Genomic DNA, 23,056 nt, shown 5'->3' with positions numbered 1-23,056 from the left:
ACACAATTGTACTTCAGTTTGTTAATTTTCCAGCTTTAATATTATCTCTTGACATATTCTTTCAAGACTAGGATTTAACCCTTTTACACACACACACACACACACACACACACACACACAACTTTTACTTCTCCCTTCTCCCAATCTGCTTATGCCACAAAATTTGAGTAAATAAATAAAATGTTCAGTGTTTGCCAGAGTATTACTATAAAAATAGTTGACAAGCAACCTATTTTTCTCTGATTACATTTTCTTTCTTTAACAACTTATTGTTTATTTTTTCCCAGAAGGTTTGGGAAGTAGGAAAATTACCTCATTTTTTATTTGTTTTAACTTCATGTCTCTATTAATTTCTCAGTGCTCCTTTCCAAACCAGCTGCTATCTACCAGCTTCATGTTTGCTTGAGGACATCAAACCTGTCTTCTTCATCCTTCCTGGTTCCTCCCCAGGCCTCCTGCTTACCTGTGACCGTCACCCTAGGCTTTCCCTTTTCTGTTGTTCCAGCAGCTTCCATGCCCTGGGCCCCATTTCTTTCTCTTTCTTAGTTTATTTCCTAGTTTGCTGCATCATGATCCCCTGTGGCTTTCTGAGAAAGGGTGCATGATTCTGGGACTTGAATGTCTGTTGAATTTCAGAAATGTTTTTATTGGCACCTGATTAATAATTTGACCATTTTCAGAGTTCTCATCAAAGCATCATTTTCCCTAATTTTCCTCATCATTGTGAAGGAGCTGCACTGTTGTCTTCTGATGCGCTGTTAGAAGTTCCTCTTTAGAAGTCCAGTGCCACTCATCCCTAATCATTTACATGTGACCTTTTTGTTGTTCGCTTCTGCATGGACATTTTTGCTCTAGTGTTCTGAAACTTGATGATCACATGCCCTAGTGAGGGTTTCTCATCCTTCCTTTGTGGTGGATACTCAGCAGGCCCTTTCAACAGAAGAAACTCCTGTCCTTCAGTCCTAGGACATCTTGTGTCATTTCTTTGATCATTCCCTCCCCCTCTGTTTCCCTTGTTTGATCTTTCTATAACTCCTTTGTTGGACTTGGGAACTCCTGAATGCACTATTTTTTTTCGTTACTTGTTCTACCTGTCATCTTTCTAATATTTTCAACTTCTGGCAAATTATCTTCTATTTTTTCAATCGAATTTTAAATTTTAATTAAAAAATTTTTTTTAAATTGGAGATGCTATACCTTCCTCTCCATTCCTTCTCTGCAAATAGACTCATTAATACAATTTTTCTAGATTTCATATATATGTGTTAATATACAATATTTATTTTTCTAACTTATTTCACTGTATAACAGGCTCTAAGTTCATCTACCTCACTAGAACGGGTGCAAATTTGTCCATTTTTATGGCTGAGTAATATTCCATTGTATATATGTACATACTACATGTATATATGTATATACTACATCTTTATCCATTCATTTGTAGATGGAAATCTAGGTTTCTTCCATGTCCTAGCTCTTGTAAATAATGCTGCTGTGAACATCAGGGTACATGTGTCTTTTAGAATTGTAGCTTTCTCAGGGTATATGCCCAGCAGTGGAATTGCTGGATCATATGGTAGTTTTATTGCTAGTTTTTTACATAATCTCCATAGTGGCTGTATCAATTTACATTCCCACCAACAGTGCAATTGGAGAAGGAAATGCCAACCCACTCCAGTATTCTTGCCTGGAGAATCCCAGGGATAGAGGAGCCTGGTGGGGTGCTGTCTATGCGATCACACAGAGTCGGACATGACTGAAGCGACTTAGCAGCGGCAGCAGCAACAGTGCAGTAGAGTTCCCTTTTCTCCACACCCTCTCCAGTGTTTATTGTTTGCAGATTTTTTTTTTTTTTACAGAACAAAGTCTATAAAGTTTAATTATTTTCTGAACCTGAGTATATCAATGTGAAGAACATCCATACTAAGCAAGAGGTATCACCTCACACCAGTCAGAACGGCCTTCAACAAAAAATCTACAAACAGGCTACTACCGGTGTCCCTGTCTCCATGGCGGGACACTGCTGATCCATGCCTCTGCAGGAGACCCCCAAACACTTACAGGAGAAGATGATCACACATCCTTCTACTCCACCATCTTGAACCAATCTCTGTGTGAATGCTTCTTTATTGACATAACAGCTGTGTACGGTGGCACTAATGGTAAAGAATCTGCCTGTCAATGCAGGAGATGCAAGAGGCACATGTTCGATCCCTGGGTTGGGAAGATCCCTTGAGTAGGAAATGGTACCCTACTCCAGTATTCCTGCCTGTAAAATCCCTTGGGCAGAGGAGCCTGGCAGGCTACAGTCCACGGGGTCACAAAGAGTTGGACACAACTGAGCGACTGAACATGTACTACATACTACAGGCTATGTTGTTAAAAGTAGAGTGGTTACTCTTGAGGGGCAGTGACTGGAGTGGGTATTAGAGAGACTCCTGACTGCTGGTAACGTTTTACATGATCCCTCATTGTAGTTTTGATTTGCATGTCTCTAACAATCAGTGGTGTTGAGCATGTTTCATGTGTTTATTGACTGTCTAGATGTCTTCTTTGGAGAAGTGTCTGTTTAGATATTCTGCCCATTTTTTGATTAGGCTGTTTGTTTTTATGATATTGAGTTGTATGAGCTACGTATATATATTTGGAGATTAACCCTTTGTCAGTGTTTTTCTCTTGCAATTATTGTCCCCCGTTCTGAAGGTTGTCTTTTTTTTTGAAGGTTGTCTCTTAATCTTGTTTATTGTTTCCTTTGTTGTGCAAAGGCTTTTAAATTTAATTAGGCCCCATTTGTTTATTTTTGTTTTTATTTCCATTACTCTAGGAGGTGGGTCAAAGAGAATCTTGCTGTGGTTTATGTCAGAGTGTACTGCCTATGTGTTCCTCTAAAAGCTTGATAGTTTCTGTCCTTAATATAAGTCTTCTATCCATTTTGAATCAATTTTTGTGTATGGTGTTAGGAAGTGTCCTAATTTCATTCTTTTACACATAGCTGTCCAGTTTTTCCAGCACCACTTATTGAAAAGACCATCTTTTCTTCAGTGTATATCCTTGCCTCCTTTGTCAAAGATAAGGTGACTATAGGTGCATGGATTTATCTCTGGGCTTTCTATCTTGTTCCATTGGTCTATATTTCTGTTTTTGTGCCAGTACCATAGTGTCTTGTTGACTGTAGCTTTATAGTATAAAGTGAAGTCACTCAGTCGTGTCCGACTCTTTGTGACCCAGTGGACTGTAGCCTACCAGGCTCTGAGGAGCCTCTCAGGCCATGGACTTTTCCAGGCAAGAGTACTGGAGTGGGTTGCCATTTCTGAAATTAGGAAGGTTGATTCCTCCAGCTCCGTGTTTCTTTCTCAAGGTTGCTTAGGCTATTTGGGTTCTTTTGTGATTCTATACAAATTGTGAAATTTTTTGTTCTAGTTCTATGAAACATACCGTTGGTAGTTTAATGGGGATTGCCCTGAATCTATTGATTGCTTTGGGTGGTTCAATTTTTTCACAGTATTGATTCTTCCAATCCAAGAACATGGTATATTTCTCCACCTGTGTCTTCTTTGATTTCTTTCATCAGTGTCTTATGGTTTTCTGAATGCACATCTTCTGTCTGTTTAGGTAGGTTTATTCCTAGGTATTGTGCTCTTTTTGTTGCAATGGTGAATGGGATTGTTCCCTTAATTTCTCTATCTGACTTTTCATTATTAGTACATAGGATTGCAAAGGATTTCTGTCTATTAATTTTATAAACTTCATAAAACTCATTCTCTATTCCTTCTTCAAATTTGGCATTTTTTTCTTATATTGTTGTGTGAGGTATTTCATCTCTCTAAATATTTTTCTTTTTTTTAATTGAATAATTTTTAAAATTTATTATTATTATTTTAAAATTTATTTATTTTAATTGGAGGCTCATTACTTTATAATATTGTAGTGGTTTTTGCCATACATTGACATGAATCCGCCATGAGTGTACATGTGTTCCCCATCCTGAACCCCCCTCCCACCTCCCTCCCTATCCCATCCCTCTGGGTCATCCCAGCGCATCAGCCCTGAACACCCTGTCTCATGCATCGAACCTGGACCGGCGATCTGTTTCACATATGATAATATACATGTTTCAATGTTATTCTCTCAGATCATCCCACCCTCGTCTTCTCCAACGGAGTCCAAACGACTGTTCTGTGTCTCTTTTGCTGTCTCGCATATAGGGTATCGTTACCATCTTTCTAAATGTTTATTTAAAACTTTTTTCTTCTCTCTGAATTCTGTTTCTTTCAGGTTGTTAAATCTTTTCTGCTTCAGTTTGTTTGGGATTATTTGACCTCATCTCAACTCTTACCATTCTGAGCACCCTTAAATGTTTACACACATTTAAGATGATGTATAAGACTTGGTGGTTGGACTTTTTTTTGGAAGGTCAGGCAGGGACTTGGATGTCTTGTTGGGGGAACTTAAATTATAGAGAGCTTTCTCTTGAGTCAGGTTTTCCAGTTTCCAGAATATTCTCCAGCTTCCTGCCTGGATATAGCCCAGCCATTAGCAGCCTGGAAGCCAAGTGGGGGTGGAGAGAGGGCTGGGAATTTCACAGTGAAGCTTCACTCTTGCTCATCACCATCCCTTGGTGTCTCCCATCCAAAGCAAGTCTGACTCAATCTGTCTGGGGCAAACTTCTTCAGTTACATGTCTGTGCAGCATGAGGAGGGATTCTATGTCTATATCAGTCAGGATAGGTTTTGATAACAACACTGAAATCCCAGTGACTTTAATGTTTGTGTCTCACTCTCTGGAGCCTCACAGTGGGACAGTTCCTTCTCCCCAAGAGTCCAGGCATGGACTCCTGAGGAAAGACTGGAAACAGCCATTCCATCCTCTTCCCTTTGGTCGAGTTGCAGTTGTATTGGCGTGTGCACAACTATACCAGGTAGCTCAGGCATCCATCCAACTAAGCTGATCTCATCAAGTCATTCTCTTTTCCCCTTGCCAGCAATTGGTTTTAGGATGATTTAGGAATGGGCATGTCACCTATTTTCAGCAAATGAGACATGAGGGGAGGTCTGCTGGAAAAGGACTCCTCACTGAAATAGGAGATACCTGGAAGAAACGGTCTTTCTTCTTATCTGATCATGAAGCTGGGAACCACAGCTGTCAACTTGTGACCAGGAGGGGAGTTGGTCTCCGAGAAGAGAGATATATGCTGAGAATGGCTGAGAGGAGAGAATGAAAGAACTTGGGACCTTGATTACACCATGGAACCACTGCATTAACCCACCAGATAACTACCTTACCTGGAAGCCTCTTGTTAGATGAAGTGATAGATTTTACCTGTTGTCTAGATTCATTAATTTGTTTCTTGCACCTGGAAGCATCCTAACTAGGTAAGTATCTTTGGGAGTGAGGAAGCTCACCCAGCTTCCAGGTCTGGGTGTGTAATTAAAACAGGGAGGCAGCCTCAGGGTCCAAGCTAGGTACAGGCTTGATCTGGGGAATAATATATCCTGGGCCATACAGTCAGAGCCAGACAAGGGGCAGGAGTGTAAGGTGGTGGCCCTAGTGGTTAGGGCTCATGCTCTGGAATCTGAGATTTGCCACTTGCTTGTTAGGTGAACTTGCTGAGCTGCTTCATGCCCTGTTTCTTCATTTGTGAAATGAAAGTGATCACAGTAAATTCCTTCTAGGGTTGCTGAGATTGTCAAATGAGATAACATCAGTTGAGAGCTCAGAGTTGTGCCCATGACTGTCAGGAACCCCTGAGTGTGTGGCCATTATGTCCTCTGCATAAGGGATGTCCAGTGATTAGTGCAGGACCAGGGGATATCAGATGGCAAAGAAACCACCTGTAACACAGGAGAGGAGAATTCCACGGAGAGAGGAGCCTGGTGGGCTACAGTCCATGGGGTTGAAAGAGTCAGACACAACTGAGCGACTAGCATGCATGCAGTGGCTGCCAGCTGTGAAGAAAACATCTTCTCCCAAAGGTGGTAGGAAGGGATCTTCCAACAATTTGAAGTATCATCAATCTGCAGAAGTCATAATTTTTGAAGATTATCAATAAAATACATTAGACCAGCCATTCTCAAACCTGTGCATGCCTCAGAACCATCTAGATCGCTTGTTAAGCATAGTTTGCCAGTCCGCACCCCAGGTTTCTTTCTCAGTCAGTTTGGGTGAACTTACAGATTTGCTTGTCTAAGAAGTTCCTAGATGATGTCAGTACTGCTAGTCTGGGGACTACAGCTTGGGGACCAGTGTGATAGAGGAGGCTGGGGGTGGTGAGGCATCAAGAGCATGAGGGACAATCATTTGAGGTTGATGTCTTTTAAAAATATAATTTAGTAAAAATTATGTCATTATGGAAAAAATGTAAACATATATAAAAGTAGAGAGGTTTATTTATTTTTTTAATATAAATTTTTAAATTTTAATTGGAGGTTAATTACTTTATAATATTGTATTGGTTTTGCCATACATCAACATGAATCCGCCACGGGTGTACACGTGTTCCCCATCCTGAGCCCCCCTCCGTGTACCCATTACTCAGCTTCAACTTGTGTCCCATCTTACGTCCACAGATGTTTTCTTTAAAATTTGATTTTATGTTGGATTATGGTTGATTTTCAATGATGTGTTAGTTTCAGGTACATGGCAGGGTGGTTCAGTTATACATATACATGTATCTGTTCTTTTTCAGATTCTTTTCCCTTTAGATTCTAACAGAGTATTGAGCAGAGTTCCCTGTACTCTATAGTAGGTCCTTGTTGGTTATCTATTTTACATATAGCAGTGAGTGTATGTTAATTCCAAATGTCTTTTGAGTGCTCCTTTTCTCTCTGCACAGCAAAAGCAGGAGCCCTGGCCACATCTCAGGCCGGCTCCCAGCGTTCAGAAAGAGGCCACATCTTTGGGATCCAACAGCATGTAGGGATGAGTAAGTCAGATTGATTCTGGAGAAAGTTGTGGCCAGACATTTCTTGATACCTGCTGTCAGCGTCGAACATTTTCCACACCCACCATGGGTGGGCAGCTGAGGTGGTGCCCTGCCAGTCGATCATTCCATCCACTGCACTGTGCCTGACTCTGTTGGTTGCTGGGGAAGTTGTAGTGAACCGGACTCGCTGCAGTGGGGAGAGACGCCGGCACAGACACCAGGCTAAGCACCTGGGAAGATGCTTCTGCAGACGATGTCCCAGGAGGAGGAGAGCCAACACCGGCTGGGGAGGCAGGAAATCTAGGGAGGCCCTCTTGTCATGTTACTGCTGCAGCAGCTCTTCAGGGCTCAGAGAAGACCTGAGCACACTTGTTGATGGGGTGTCTGTCTCTTGTTGTTAGAGTCCTCCCACACTTCTGAGCTCACGGTTCCTCTCTGTGCTCTCATGAGGACAGCAGGGTACTTCTCTCTCCATGCCAAGCCTGAGCCCAGCTGCGGCCTCTCTTGTGTGAGCACAGCTGGGGCTGGGGCAGGAGCAGTATTCTGGGAAAGGGCTAGAGGTCAGCTGCTCTGGGATTAAGCAGCGTCACAGCTCTCTATCCTGAATTTCCTCCCTTGTTAATCAGAGTCATTGGTGATGAATCACACCTCTTCAGCTCCAGGAGTTTCCCCTTCTCCAGGTTAATGGTAGAACAGGGATGATTCTGGGATTGTCTGCCCATGTGCATATTCAGGGTTGGTGTGGGAACCATATTGGAATCATATGGGAACCACAACCATATTCAGGGTTGTGTGTGTGCCCTGCCAGGAAGGCTGGGCAGCTGGAAAAGGGGGGACTTCTCTCTCTGGATGGTATGGGAGACAGACCAACCCCAGAGGGGCTTGACCACTTAAAGGTGCCCTGGCACAGATCTTACAGGGAGCCCTGTGGGAGGCGGGGGTGGAAGGAAGCTCACAATTGATGCTCTGCAAATTTCCTCTTTACAAAAAAAAAAAAAAAAAAATGCTCTGCAGTTCCCAACCCTCTGCCTCTGATTCCTACCAGGGCCCTTTGATCAGGATCCTTCCTCCTCTGACTAGATACAATCCCAGCAATTTATCATCATCTTTATATTTAATTAAATTGGTGTCCCCTATTTAATATTTCCAATTAAGCTCCTAAAGCCAGATCTTGCTTATAAGTCTAAGTTTTATATTGTAGGTTCTTCCAAAGGCTTTGTCATGGGAGCTTTTTTTTTTATTACTATTAATCCTCTGTAATAAATAACATCAATTCCAATAATGCTACACTGGATACTTTCCCCTGACTCTTGTCTCCTTCCACATTTGTTATTGACTCAATTTATGTTCCTTTAAATCGGTTTTGGTCTGGGTGGCAATACTCTCATTTACAGACTGATCAATTTGAATTTGTTTTATAAGATTCCATTAATTACTGTGTCCAATTCCTTTCAGTGCCTGCAGCCCACGCATCCCTTCAGTCTCTCTGAATTCTCTCCAGGCTCTGTGGCTGTGCATTTTCATGGTGATGGTGTCTTCAGGTTAGGCTGGTGAGCCCTCAGATGCTTATACTATCAGATGTTTTCTGCCCTATTCCCAGTAAGCAGCAGGGGCGGAGTCACAGGGGGGCTCCCTGATACCCTGGTCTTCTAGATCTGACCCCTCCCCTGGTGAATCCCCTGGAACCCCTCCATGCAGAGAAGGGGATAGAGGTTCAGAGTAGGGTCGGTCTCTGCATAGGGGCACATGGGACTCAGGTGCCAGTCCCTTTCATACTCAGCTGGGATTCCCCAAGTTTGGTCCAGTCTGCTGTCCATGTAGCCCCAGCCCCGAGTAGAGCATGGGCACACAGGCTGGAGCCCCCCACCCTCTGCCATTGGCCAGAGGTGAGGAGAACACCTGAGTTTTAGTGAATTCCCTCCTTTTCCTTAATCTGATCTCCTCTCTTGGCACTGTCTTCAGAGTCATAGGTGACAGCCCCCAGCCTCCTCTGCCTCCACCACTGAGATGGTTATTCTGTGTTGCTTAATGGTCTGGTTGCTTTACATCCTTTCCATCTGGTTGCTTGTTTGCAGGGAAAACATGAGACTGGGCACCCAAGTCTTCTCTGCGATACTTAAACTTGACAAGTTCTGGGTATGGGTTAGGTGAGTGCCATCTGCAGACTCACTGACAGCAGACTGTTGTGTCTATGACTCCCCCTGCCCCGCCTCACCCCTGAGTATTTGGATAAGTGATGAGATTTAGATAAGGGCTGACCACTGTGGTGCTGGAGAAGACTCTTGAGAGTCCCTTGGACTGCAAGAAGATCCAACCTAAAGGAAATCAGGCCTGAATATTCACTGGACAGACTGATGCTGAAGCTGAAACTCCAATACTTTGGCCACCTGATGCGAAGAACTGACTCATTTGAAAAGACCCTGATGCTGGGAAAGATTGAAGGCAGGAGGAGAAGAGGACGATAAAGGATGAGATGGTTGGATGGCATCATTGACTCAATGAACATGAATTTGAGTAAACTCCGGGAGTTGGCGACGGACAGGGGTGCCTGGCGTGCTGCGGTTCATGGGGTCGCAAAGAGTCGGACATGACTGAGTGACTGGACTGAACTGAACTAATTGTCTGAAGCAAAATGAGAGCTGGCCCAATGATTTTCGTCTTCCAGGACTCCAGAACAGTGAAAAACAAGTTGGTTGGTGGAGTATGAAGTTCCAAACATGTGACCAGTGGCTAACCAGGTGAATGTGGCTGAGTGCTGGGGAGGGCTGTGTGAACACTTGCTGCCCAAGTCCCAGGCTATTCTGAAGCAGGAACTCAGAGATTTTCAGCTTCTGTGAGGCCTGCTGGTTGGCAATGATTCCTGTTCTAGATACCCCCAAGCACTTCCATATCCTCACAATGTCAGCGCTGCTACACACACACACACATACACACACACACACACACACCTTTCTTTAGTTAGCTTGAGTGGTCTTCTTTTCTTGCAGAACAAAATAATAAGTCACCTTGAATAAGAAGTGACTTCCCAAAGAGTACTATCTACAGAAGACATGATAACACTCTTCTGACACTTCACTCCAATGTGTCCTTGGAAAGAGCATCTTTGATTAGGGCAAAGACAGAAAGCCAAGGCCAATGACAGAGAATGAGTACATCAAGTCCACAAGGTTGGTTTAGGAGGAAAGACAAAAGGAAATAAGTCTATTTCCAAAAGAGCCTAGAAAGGTTTGTGTGCTATGAATTGGGAAGCTGCTTTATGATAAAAGGTGTTAAATGTTTTGAGGCAGAAGTGAGTGCTTGAGAGCAAGAGTGAATGCAATGGAGAGTCATTGTCCTTGGAAGAGAGGTGACCATCTAAGACATGACTCCCATCCACTGCTCCCTACTGGGCAGGGTTCGTGGGGGTCATCCAGCCTGTTTGGATGTCTCCAGAGGTAGGGAGCTCTCTCCCTCCATCCTTCCTAAAGGAGCCTCTTTAATCAAAGCAGGCAGTTTGTGGAAATCTGTTGGTTTCCCTGACAAACTTCTAGTCTCCCTTCTTCTGGAGGGAGTACCCAGGCTATTTTCCTTTAGAGAACCACCCCTCCTCCAATTTCAGTCCTTGTGGTTTGGGCAGGACTGAGCCTAGCTCTCAGCATCAGTGGCGGGCCAGTGATCCAAGCCTGGTGAATCATCCTGTTTCACACTATGACCGTAATGATTGGTTCATAAATGGGCATGTGATTCAAGCTGTCCAGTGAAAGTCAGCCCTGAGAGGTTTGATGGAGCCCCTGAGAAGGAGCCACACTCATTCTCTTGGCTTTCAAACTGATAGAATCTAAGTCTGGTGCTTCTGTTGACCACTTTACCACCCGTGAAAGAGAGTATGTCCAAAACTGAAGCCAGCATAGGAAAAAACTATGGAATGATAGAGTGCCTGAAACCTATTTCTAGACTTTTATGTTATGTGAAAAATAGACTTTCCACATGGCTTAAGCCAATTTGTGTTTAGTTTCTGAGTTCTGAATGATATAGGAAGGTTTTAATTATTAGAGTTTTATTACTTTTAAAATTTATTGGAGTGACTTCCCTATAATATTCCTTTCTTAATCTTTATTCTGCCCTCTGTGTCACATAGAAAACATCAATTTCTTCTTTTAAAGTAGACTTTATTTAAAGATATTGTAGCTTGCCTGAATCTTTACTTCTGGAGTATAAACCTCATCAATCATTTTGTCTGTTCTCCTTTTGGCAAGATTTTGAATCCCCTCACTATGCAGGTTAGCTTTTTCTAGGTAAACTATGGTTTTCTAGTGTTCCTCTTAAATGTGGCTCTCACATCTGAACCTGGGATTCCAGGGGAGGCGACCTGTTCCTTACTAGGATGGACCCTCTACTTCAATTAATTCAGCTTGGCTTTATTCTGAAAGTATTTTTAAAAGAAGAAGGTATTTTTAAAAGTATATTACAGGACTTCCCTGGTGGGCCAATGGTAAGAATCCTCCTGCCAATGCAGAGGGCATGGGTTTAATTCCTGCTCCGGGAAGATCCCACATGCTGCAGTGCAGCTGAGCCCATGCTCCACATCTACTGAGCATGTGGTCTGGAGCCAGTGAGCTACGACTACTCAGCCCGTGTGCCTAGCACCAGTGCTCCACAGCAAGAGAAGCCCACACACTGAAGAGTAGTCCCTGCTCACCTGGAAAGCCGCGTGAAGCAACAAAGACACACCACAGCCAAAAAATAAAAAAAATAAAATAAATGAATCTTTTGAAAAAAAGACTTTATTCAGAGATGCAGTGACTGGGATGAACTCTTAATACATTGAGGTTATGGTTATAAAGCCTCTGACTGTTTTTTTTACAACAGGTGATGAGAAGCTGGGTAATCTACTCTGCACTTAACCACTAGATATGAATTCTGTTGTCACACAAAACAGAAGCCTGGTTTTCCCCACTTACTAGCTGTCTAACCCTGAGAAAACTGTGTAGCTACCTTAGAGTCTTGCTCTCCAAGGTGTGCTACAGACAGATTTTAGAAACACAGAATCTTAAGTTCTTTCCTAGACCTACGAATCAGAATCTGCATTTCAACAAGTCCCCAAGGGGAGCTGCATGCACATTAAAGTATGACAAGCACTTTCCTAAGAGAGCTTTTTTTTTTTCACCTGTGTACTTTTTAAAAAAGAGCTTTATTGTCATATGTTACATATCACATAATTCACCCATTTAAGCATCCAATTCACTGTTTTTTACTCTGTTCACAGGGTTGTGCAGCCATTGTGTGCATGCATGAGTGGTAAGTCACTTTAACCATGTCTGACTCCTTGCCATCCTATGGCTTGTAGCCTGACAGGCTCCTCTGTCCATGGGATTCTCCAGTCAACAATACTGGAATGCATTGCCATGTCCTCCTTCAGGGGATCTTCCTGACCCAGGGATTGAACCTGTGTCTTTTAACATCTCCTGCATTGGCAGGGAGGTTCTTTACCATTAGCGCCACCTGTGAAGCCCTGTACAACCATTACCACAACATAATTTCAGACAATTTTTGTCCCCATTTAATAAAAATATTCCCATACCTATTTACAGTCAACTTGCATTCCCCTCCTACTTCCAAGTCCTGCTGCTGCTGCTGCTGCTGAGTCACTTCAGTTGTGTCCGACTCTGTGCGACCCCATAGACGGCAGCCCACCAGGCTCCCCCGTCCCTGGGATTCTCCAGGCAAGAACACTGGAGTGGGCTGCCATTTCCTTCTCCAATGCATGAAGGTGAAAAGTGAAAGTGAAGTCGCTCAGTCGTGTCCGACTCTAGCGACCCCATGGACTGCAGCCTACCAGGCTCCTCCGCCCATGGGATTTTCCAGGCAAGAGTGCTGGAGTGGGACTTCCAGGCCCTAGACTTGAGCAATTACTAGTCTACTTTTGCCTATGTATTTGCTTATTCTGGACATTTCCTGTAAATGGAATCATGCAATATGTGGTCTTTTGTGTGTGGCTTCTTTCACTTAGTATAAAGCTTTCAAAATTCATGATGTTTTTAATAGCCAGTCCATTCTGAAGGAGATCAGTCCTGGGATTTCTTTGGAAGGAATGATGCTAAAGCTGCAACTCCAGTACTTTGGCCACCTCATGCGAAGAGCTGACTCATTGGAGAAGACTCTGATGCTGGAGGGATTGGGGGCAGGAGGAAAAGGGGACGACAGAGGATGAGATGGCTGGATGGCATCACTGACTCGATGGACGTGAGTCTCAGTGAACTCTGGGCGTTGGTGATGGACAGGGAGGCCTGGCGTGCTGCGATTCATGGGGTCGCAAAGAGTCAGACACCACTGAGCGACTGATCTGATCTGATCTGATCAGTACTTCATTCTGTCTTATGGCCAATTAATATAATATTGTCTGATGTACCATATTTGTGTATCCATTCATCAGTTGACAAACATTTGGGTTGTTCTCACTTTTTGGCTATTGTGAATAATGCTGCTATGAACATTTGTGTGTAAGTCTTTGTGTGCATGTATGGTTTCCTTTCTCTTGGGTATATACTTCTGAGTGGAATGGCTAGTTTATTGTGATGATCATACATTTACCTTTTGAGAAACTGCCAAACTATTTTCCAAAATGGCTGTACCATTTTACATTGTCATTAACAACATATGGGACTTCTACTTTCTTCAACTCCTCACAGACACAACTTGTCTGTCTTTTTTTTTTTAATTATATGCTCTTAGTGGATGTGAAGTAGTATCTCTTAATAGTTTTGCTTTACGTTTCCCTAATGACTAACAATTTTGAGCATCTTTTCATGTACCTATTGGCCATGTATCTTCTGTGGAGAAATGCCTTTTTAAATCCTTGCCCATATTTGCATTGGGTTATCTTTATTTATTTTTTTTTTAACTTTTGAGCTCTAGAATTCTTTATTACAGATACAAGTCTCAGATCAGATATATGTTTTGAAACTTTTTTCTCACATTCTGTGTATTGTCTTTTTACTTTCTTGCTAATATTCCTTGAAAGGACAAAAGTTTTTAATTTTGCTGGTGTTCAGTTTATCGATTTTCTCTTTTGTTGCTCATACTTCTGGTGTCATATCTAAGGGTCTGTTGCCAAATCTTAGTTTATGAAGATTTCAGTTGTCCTCGGACCATTAGTTGAAGAAACTCTTCTTTCCCCTTTGAATGGACTTGGCACCCTTGTTAAAAATCAATCAACCATTTATTTCTGGACTCTCAATTCTATCCCATTGATCTGTATGTCTGTCTTATGCCAGCACCACACAGTATTGAATACCATAGCACTGTAGTAAGTTTTGAAATTGGGAAGTGTAGGTCTTTCAACTTAGTTCTTTGTTTTTAAGGTTGCTTTGACTTTTCTGGATATCTTAAATTTCTACATGAATTTTAGGATCAGTTCTTCAATTTCTGAAGAAATTGGCAGTTGATATTTTAATAGGCATTGCATTGAATCTGTAGATTAAGTTGGGAGGTATTGCCATCTTAACTATATATATATATATTTTTTTTTTTTTTTTGCTTTTTAGTTGCTTTATTAACTTTGCATTTTTCCATGCAAATGGGCGAAACTCTACGGTTGATGGAAACTTAGATTGAGTGCCATGGCAATCTCCAATTAGAAGCTGGTAACACAGAACTCATCTGACACATGGAGATTACATAAGGTTCACAGCAAATGTGCCAGTAAAGGCATTAACAAGAAAATGCAAGGATAAAGAGGACAACAGTGGGAATCACAGTATTAATCTCATGGAAAATGGCAGGAGTCAAGGCATAAGGCAAAGTTCGTCATGATGGTCCTGATGATTAGAGACCTCCCCCATGAGGATAGGAAGACAGTTCCTCAATTACAGCTCCCTGTTTTCTCCTAATTTCTCTCAACTCTTCTATGAAAATTTCCATATCATCTCCATCTCTACTGATCCCATCATTGTCCTGCCTACTGGGCATGGCTCATGGGAAATTAGAGGCAAGTCTGTGAGCCTGTCACTCTCTATGATTTCTTGCTGACTGGTGGCATTCACCGCCTTCCAAAGGGCAGTCTTCCTGTCCATTCTGCATACTACTACTACTACTACTAAGTCGCTTCAGTCGTGTCCGACTCTGTGCGACCCCATAGACGGCAGCCCACCAGGCTCTGCCATCCCTGGGATTCTCCAGGCAAGAACACTGGAGTGGGTTGCCATTTCCTCCTCCAATGCATGAAAGTGGAAAGTGAAAGTGAAGTTGCTCAGTTGTGTCCGACTCTTTGTGACCCCATGGACTGCAGCCTACCAGGCTCCTCTGTCCATGGGATTTCCCAGGCAAGAGTACTGGAGTGGGGTGCCATTGCCTTCTCCATGGGCTGCTCCATTTCTTTCTTTTCCTAGTGGATATTCACCATGATGAGGTTTTTTTCCCTGATCATTTTTCTGGGCCTGTACTTGCTGTCTCCTTCTCCTTTTGATTCTTGCCACAAATACCCCACTGCCACGCTTCGTCCTACAGACCTGATCTGCTTGCCTCAGGTCTGAAGCTCGCCGGGTGTGAGGGAGCAGCGGAGAGCTGGTACCCAGACAGGAGTGACTACTACACTGAAGGCTGTGTCACTCTGCAGCTCCTGGTCACGTGAGGGCTTCACATCACTGCCAAGTTCCTCCCTAACTCCTACTTCTGGTTGCAATCTTAATAATATTAAGTCTTCCAAAAAATGAACGTGGTATGTCTTTTCATTTATTTAGCTCTTCTTTATTTTCTTTCAACAAGTCAAGTTTTGTATTTCTTTTTTTTTTTTTAAATTTTGTTAAATTTAAACCTAAGTATTTATTCTTTTGGATGCTATTGTAAATGGAATTGCTTTATTAATTCCAATTTTTAAACTGTTTAATTTTGATTGTTAGTGTATAAAATATAGTTTATTTTTTAATACTGGTATTGTATCTTACCACATTATTGAATTCATTTTTTAGTTCTAATAGTGTTTTTGTAGATTGTTTAACATTTCTATAAACAAGACCATGGCATCTGAAAATGGACTTTTACTTCTTCTTTCCAATCTCGATGCCTTTTATTTCTTTCTCATACCTAATTGTCTTGACTAGAAACTCCTGTACATGGTTTAAAAAATTTGTGAGAATGGACAACTTGACCTTGTTCCTAATCTTAGGAGACAGTGTTTAATCTTTCACTCATTAGTATGACGCTAGTTGTGGGTTTTGCATAAATGCTGTGTAGCAGATAGAGGAAGTTCCTTTTTGTTCCTAGTTTGTTGAGTGCTTGTATCATGAAAATGTATTGATTTTTGTCAAATATGTTTTCTGCATTTGTTGAAATTATCTCATGGTTTCTGTCTTTATTCCATTAATATGGTGTATTCCTCATGCTTGTGCTAAGTTACTTCAGTCATGTCTGACTCTTTGAGACCCTGTGGACTCTAGCCTGCCAGGCTCCTCTATCCATGGGATTCTCCAGGCAAGAATTCTGGAGTGGATTGCCAGGCTCTTTTCCAGGGGATCTCCCCAACCCAGGGACTGAATCCACATCTCTTAGATCTCCTGCATTGCAAGCGGATTCTTTACCACTGAGCTACCAGGGAAGCCCAATATGGTGTATTATATTAATTGATTTTTGAAGGTTAAACCAACTTTGTATTCTTGGGATAATGCATTTTTTCATGGCATATAATTGTTTATATGCCATGTAATTTGATGGCATATATGTTGCTGGTTTTGGTTTGCAAATATTTTGTTGAGGATTTTTATATCTTTAGTCATGCAATTCTGTAGGATTCTTTTGGTGTGTGCGAGTATGATGTCCTTATCTGGTTTTGATATTGGGGTAACATTGGCTTAGTAAAATGGGTTGAGAAATATTTCCTCCTCTTCTAATTTTCCTAAGAATTTGTGAAGGGTTGGTATTAATTCTTCTTTAACGTTCAGTAGAATTCACCAGTGAATCCCTCTGGACCAGGACTACTTATCTTTATGAGAAATTTTAAAATTACTTGTTTGATTTCTTGTCATAGGCCTATTCAGATTTTCTGTTTCTTCTTGAGACAGTCTTAGTAACTTGTATCTTTCTAAAAATTTGTTCATTGTATCTAAGTTATCGAATTTACTGATATAAAGTTATTTATAGTATTCCCTTATAATACTTCTTATTTATGTAAGGTCAGTAATAATGTTCTCTCATTCATGATTTTAATGACTTGAGTTTCCTCCTTTTTTCCTTGATCAGCTTAGCTAAAGTTTCATCCATTTTATTGATCTTTATTTAAAGAATCAACTTTAGTTTTATTGATTTTCTCTATTGTTTTTCTAGTCTTTGTTTTATTTTCATACTTCTTTTTATTTCCTTCCTTTTTCTTGATTTGGATATAGTTTATTCTTCTTTTTCTAGGATATAGTTTTTTAATCTGAAAAAGAAAAGCATATTTGCTTTAAAGTGTTGTTGCAAGGATTAAATAAAACATGTGCCTGGCATATAGTAGATGTTCAATAAATGTTAATTCCCTTTTTATTTATTCATTCTTGCTTTGGACCCATAAATCCAGCCTGTTAATACCAATTTGAATTTTAAAATTGCCATCAAAACATATTAATCATGCTCCTCATTGATAGTCAGGCTATCACCTGCAGGTTTGGTAAGACATGATTCCAATACCTACATCCAAAATGTGGATGAAAACAGTGGGGCAGGGCAGAAGCTAATGGTATGCCACTGCAAACCTCTTCCAGATGGACATCAATCCATTAGTCAATGCTCTTTGGACACAGTGGTTCAGCAATAAATCTACCCAGCTGTCCACGTTGGCCCCTGCCAAATGCCCTGCTAAAGCTGTGTTGTCTGTGGCACTCCCCAATTCTCTCATCTCTACAGTGGGCTGCTGGACTTGCCCATCTGTCATCTGTGCTCCTTGCTAGGTGTGGAAGATTGAATTATTGACCCAAGTTTTCATTCCTCTTGGCATTTACACCCTTTCCGTAGCCTTAGGAATGGAGTACCCTTTACCTCCTGTACTTTGATTTTGACCACAGGATTTGTTTTGACCAATGGCATGTGGATGGAAGCTGTAGTGTGCCAGTTCCAAGCCTGTCTTAAGAGGCCTCACATGTTTCTACTCATCACCTTGAACCTCTGCCATCATTCTGAGAAGAGCATGTCTAGGCCAGTCCTCTGGTCCAAGGAAGATGAGAAATGTGTGGAGCAAACCACATTAGGCTCACAATCCTATGGCAGGAAAAAGAGCCTCTCCAGCCAACCTTTCAAATCCCCAAGAATAAATGATGATTGTTTCAAGTCATAGGGTTTTGAAGTGGGTGGTTACACAACGTTGGCACAATACCTGACCAACATATGAAGTAAGACCCATCTGTACATGTAGTGTTTCACCAGGTGTGAGAAGAAACTATAGAGCTACCTTAAAGCAGAGACTCTGCTCTGAGTCTCAGTGGAAAGCACTTTGGGCTAAGGATGGTTCAGGAGGCATCTAATCTTGGGCCCAATATGCTCAGGTAGTTCTTGCATGTCTCTGCAAACAAGGGTCTCCCACCAGCACAGCAGTCCTCTGCCATTTTTCTGTGATGGGGCATCTGGTGGGCAAGGCCATCTGAATGGATGAGTTTGAGTTGAAATGCAAAGATGCATTTCCTCCACGAGATACAGATTTTGACAAAACTCCAAAAGATAGTTTTGCAGAAGTAAGTCTCTTCAACAATTGACGAGCACCACAACAACTCGTGATGAAGCAGTAAAGGGCACTCACACCGGGTTCTGGCTCAGGTCCCAGGGGCTGTGGGTGATGTGAAAGTCCAGCATCTCTACAAGTTACTTAACATCTTTCTTTTCCATTCAGGAAAGTGGGGAGTGAGATTGTTATTATCCATCAGAGGCTAATTCACTCATAAGCGAGTAAAGCTTTGACTTTGGGCCTCCAACTTTCTAGTTCCCGTCAAGACTCTAGGGAGGGACAGTCACAATATATGCAGATGGACCCACATATTTGCAAAGTTTGCAAAGCTGAGGGGTTTGAATGGCAACAGTGCAACCAGTATCACTCTCCATCCTTTCGTCTGCTCTGTCAAGCTTCTCTCTGTCACTGGTGGCACTGGAGTGGCTAAGGGCTTTTCTGTGTCTGTTACAGTGGTTTGAGTTGGATGGATTGAATTTGGGTTTCAGTTCAGTTCAGTCACTCAGTCGTGTCTGACTCTTTGCGACCGCATGAATCGCAGCACACCAGGCCTCCCTGTCTATCACCAACTCCCGGAATTCACTCAGACTCATGTCCATTGAGTCAGTGACACCATCCAGCCAACTCATCTTCTGTCGTCCCCTTCTCCTCTTGCCCCCAATCCCTCCCAGCATCAGAGTCTTTTCCAATGAGTCAACTCTTCGCATGAGGTGGCCAAAGTACTGGAGTTTCAGCTTTAGCATCATTCCTTCCAAAGAAATCCCAGGGCTGATCTCCTTCAGAATGGACTGGTTGGATCTCCTTGCAGTCCAAGGGACTCTCAAGAGTCTTCTCCAACACCACAGTCCAAAAGCATCAATTCTCTGGCGCTCAGCTTTCTTCACAGTCCAACTCTCACATCCATACATGACCACAGGAAAAACCATAGCCTTGACTAGACGGACCTTTGTTGGCAAAGTAATGTCTCTGCTTTTGGATATGCTATCTAGGTTGGACATAACTTTCCTTCCAAGGAGTAAGCGTCTTTTAATTTCATGGCCGCAGTCACCATCTGTAGTGATTTTGGAGCCCAAAAAATAAAGTCTGACACTGTTTCCACTGTTTCCCCATCTATTTCCCATGAAGTGATGGGACCAGATGCCATGATCTTCATTTTCTGAATGTTGAACTTTAAGCCAACTTTTCCACTCTCCACTTTCACTTTCATCAAGAGGCTTTTTAGTTCCTCTTTGGGTTTAGTGGGATGTATTTCTCTGGTTTGCATCACTGTCAATGATAAATCATTGCTGGCCATGCTAGTATAGGAATGACTTCCAAGAATGTGCCTACTGCCCATTCTGCAAACTCTCTCAGCACCCGAGGCATCCAGCTCCTGAAATATGTGAGTAATGCAGGAGACATAAGGCTTGAAACATACACAGACTATGGTAAGATAATCTTCTAATTATTCAGCAAATAAAATTGTAAGCAATGGATTCAATTCTCATCAATGCCTAGTCAAAACTGAAGTTCACTTATGCAAGAATATACTCAGTAAGGCAGAACAGACAATTATAATTGTACTGTATATTCTTTTCCCTTTCTCAATGGGAATCATGTAAAACAGAACTGATTAGAATTACTATGTTATAGGCACAGGCCTGTAACAGTATTTCAAACCTCAAGCACAATTGCAGCAGCTCAGATATGAAAGAAATTTGATAAAAGTTTTCTTAAATTTGACAACAACCCTAAAAATTCATGTGACACTACCAGTAACAAGAGGTGAAGCTGGAAGAAACTCTTTTGTGCTATCAATCAAGTCAAGTCAAGTCGCTCGCTCAGTCGTGTCCGACTCTTTGCGACCCTGTGGACTGTAGCCCACCAGGCTCCTCAGTAACTTAAACCAAATTTCAAACAGCTGATCTAAGGGAAAGAGTGAATTTTTATCTATTCTCTCTAGAGAAAATATTACACAATCATTTTCATAAGAAGACTTAATCAAAGAGTATGCAGTCAAAAAACAACATTAAAAAAGAGTATTAAAGAGGTTTGTCATGATTGAAGTATTATTTTTTAAAATTATATTATCTTTCAGGATTTTGTGGTAAGGATATTGTTATCATTGTATAGCTCGTAATTGTCGTCATTGATATTTGTCACCAAATTTTTAATTTGCTATCATTTCTTTTCTCATTCTAAATAAATATTTGTTTTACATTTAACTTTGTATCTCTAACTTTGTATTTTTTTCTTAAAACGTGTGTGTGCGCGCGCGTGCACGCTAAGTCGCTTTGCTTGTGTCCAACGTGCGACCCTATGGACTATTGCTCACCAGGTTCTTCTGTCCGTGGGATTCTCCAGGCAACAATACTGCGGTGGATTGCTATTTCTTCCTCCTGACCGAGCCATCAAACTCGTGTTTCTTATGTCTCCTGCATTGGCAGATGGGTTCTTTACCACTAGCACCACCTGGGAAGCTGGAAATTATATAGGTTTTGGCCCCCAGGAAAACTGTTTCCACTCCTGCCTTCCAGAGGTCACACCCCAGAAGCCTGCAGGGGGCCAGCCGTATCTCTCCTGGGGAAGTGGTATGCCCACTCAGGGACTCAGTGTCACTCGAAGAGAGAGCCCTTCAAGGGCTGACCCCAACCTTGGGTTTTCCGAAAGAAACTGATAATATGAATTTTTATGTGAATTCTTTAGAGTTAACACATACCTACTGTGTGAGCTGCTATTTCCCACACTCTCTTGAGATAACTTTACCTTTCTCTAATTTGCTTTTTTAAAAAAGTAAGCAACTTGTGAACACCAGAGCTTTATTGTTGTTAACAATAGCTTGCTGTGGGCCTTGCAGTGACACCGGTTAGGACACTGCAGCAGGGGGGTGGCCTAGGGCGTCTCTGGGGTCCTGACGGCTCTCCTGCACTGACGTCCTCCAGCAGGCTCCCCGCCACCTGGCATTGGGGCAGATGAGGAAAGACCGTGAATTGTGGTGGCCGGAATGTTCTCCCGGGCCCGGGCCGGCCAGGGGGCTCAGAGGCACCAGGGCAGGGGAGGCCACATCCACAGGGCTGGGGCTGTGTCCATTGTGGCCTGAAGGACAGGACTTTGTGGAAGGGCGAGGGGGATTGCAAGAGTTAATGTGATAATGTCTGTTGATTATTTTAAGCCACATGGAGGAAAAATAAATTATAAATAGCAAGGGCCATAACGGATTCAAAGGGTAAGTGTACTGATAGCCTTTTTCTCTTCCTAAGATTCTGAGCTTTCAAAACAAGATTATTTCGGGAGCGCATCTATTTTAATTCAAATGATTCTTCTTTAAACACGTTTCAGTGTGAGAGAGCCTGTCTCCTCCTGTTCCCCCTTGCTTTTTCCACGGAAAGGGAAAGCTCTGGTTTCACACACCTCGTGCCGCCTCCAGCCTTTAAAAACCTTTCTGGGCACCATCCGGCCACCGTGCATGTTAGCAAAGACCTGGCTTGACATTCTAATCCCCAGAATCCGCCTTGTTTACCACTTGACAGCGGGCTTCATTTTGAAGGTGATGCTTTGTAACTTCCAGCTCCTGAAGCAAGAGCAACACACAGGCACACTCACATGCGTGTGAGCGCACGCACACACACACACACACACACACACACACACACTATACATATGCACGCATGCACACACAGCATGCACACTCACAGCAAGAATGTTCCCTTATCTTAGGGACGGGCTCCTCTCGTTGCAGCACACCAGGCCAGGAGAGGCAAAGGGGCTTTCACTGGTTCGTGAAAGGCGTGTCGACATCTCTGGAGTGGCCTCAGGATCCCCGGCAGAGTGGGTCTGGGCCTCAACAAGCTGGGCTTTCTTCGCTCCCACAGCATAACTTCCCCAGATCCCTAGCCCCGGCCTCCAGCGCCAGGTGCTGAAGTCAGGCCGGCGGCTCAGATTCCAGTAGCTTCTGTTGCTGTCACCGGGATTAGCACAGGGAACGGCAGGCTGGAGCACGGGGGGTGCGTGGCCTTCTCTTCTTCCAGCCTGGCTGCAGTTCTGTCTTTGCAAGCACTTATTTTTTAAAAACGACTTTTGCTGTCTTGCAGACGCACTCTCACACTCTCTCTCCCTCTCCTTCTACCCTGCACACCTAGAGTCCTCCCATTTGAGAAAGTTTCTTTGGACTCTGATTTCTGTAGATATTTGAAATTGGGTAAAATGGTCCCAAGAGAGGAAATAAAAATACTGCCACCGTCTTGAGTTCTGCTTGAAACATGAAGCCCAGTCTGCAGAGGGATTCGTTGTTTCCAGACTGACAAAGAAGCTGCTATTTCATGGGGAGGGGACGGAAATCAACCCATTTCCCTTCTCATTGCAAGCTGCTATTTAATGAAGATGAATTAAGACTTAACAGTGTTAACACTGTTGAATTATGAGTTTGATGAAGGTGGGCAATCTGTTAGCAAACATTGGAGATGAGTTGTTTATATGCTCAGCAAATGCAA

At 42.6% G+C, this 23,056-nt stretch overlaps 1 long non-coding RNA gene and 1 pseudogene across 1 annotated transcript; both read right to left on the bottom strand.

Annotated features, from left to right (window-relative positions):
- Positions 1-6,213: 6,213 nt before the first annotated feature.
- Positions 6,214-19,291, bottom strand: LOC139184520 (protein BEX3-like; annotated as a pseudogene).
- Positions 19,292-19,303: 12 nt separating this feature from the next.
- Positions 19,304-22,490, bottom strand: LOC139184524 (uncharacterized). Its single transcript, XR_011568017.1, has 3 exons — positions 22,260-22,490; positions 20,902-21,046; positions 19,304-19,959 (listed from the first exon to the last, which is right to left on the bottom strand). It is a non-coding gene; the product is annotated as an uncharacterized lncRNA (long non-coding RNA).
- Between the last annotated feature and the right edge of the window lie 566 nt (positions 22,491-23,056).

The sequence above is a fragment of the Bos indicus genome, chromosome 1, assembly GCF_029378745.1.
Source record: "Bos indicus isolate NIAB-ARS_2022 breed Sahiwal x Tharparkar chromosome 1, NIAB-ARS_B.indTharparkar_mat_pri_1.0, whole genome shotgun sequence".
In the NCBI taxonomy this organism is placed as follows: domain Eukaryota; kingdom Metazoa; phylum Chordata; class Mammalia; order Artiodactyla; family Bovidae; genus Bos; species Bos indicus.
This window is presented reverse-complemented; position numbering and strand designations above follow the sequence as displayed.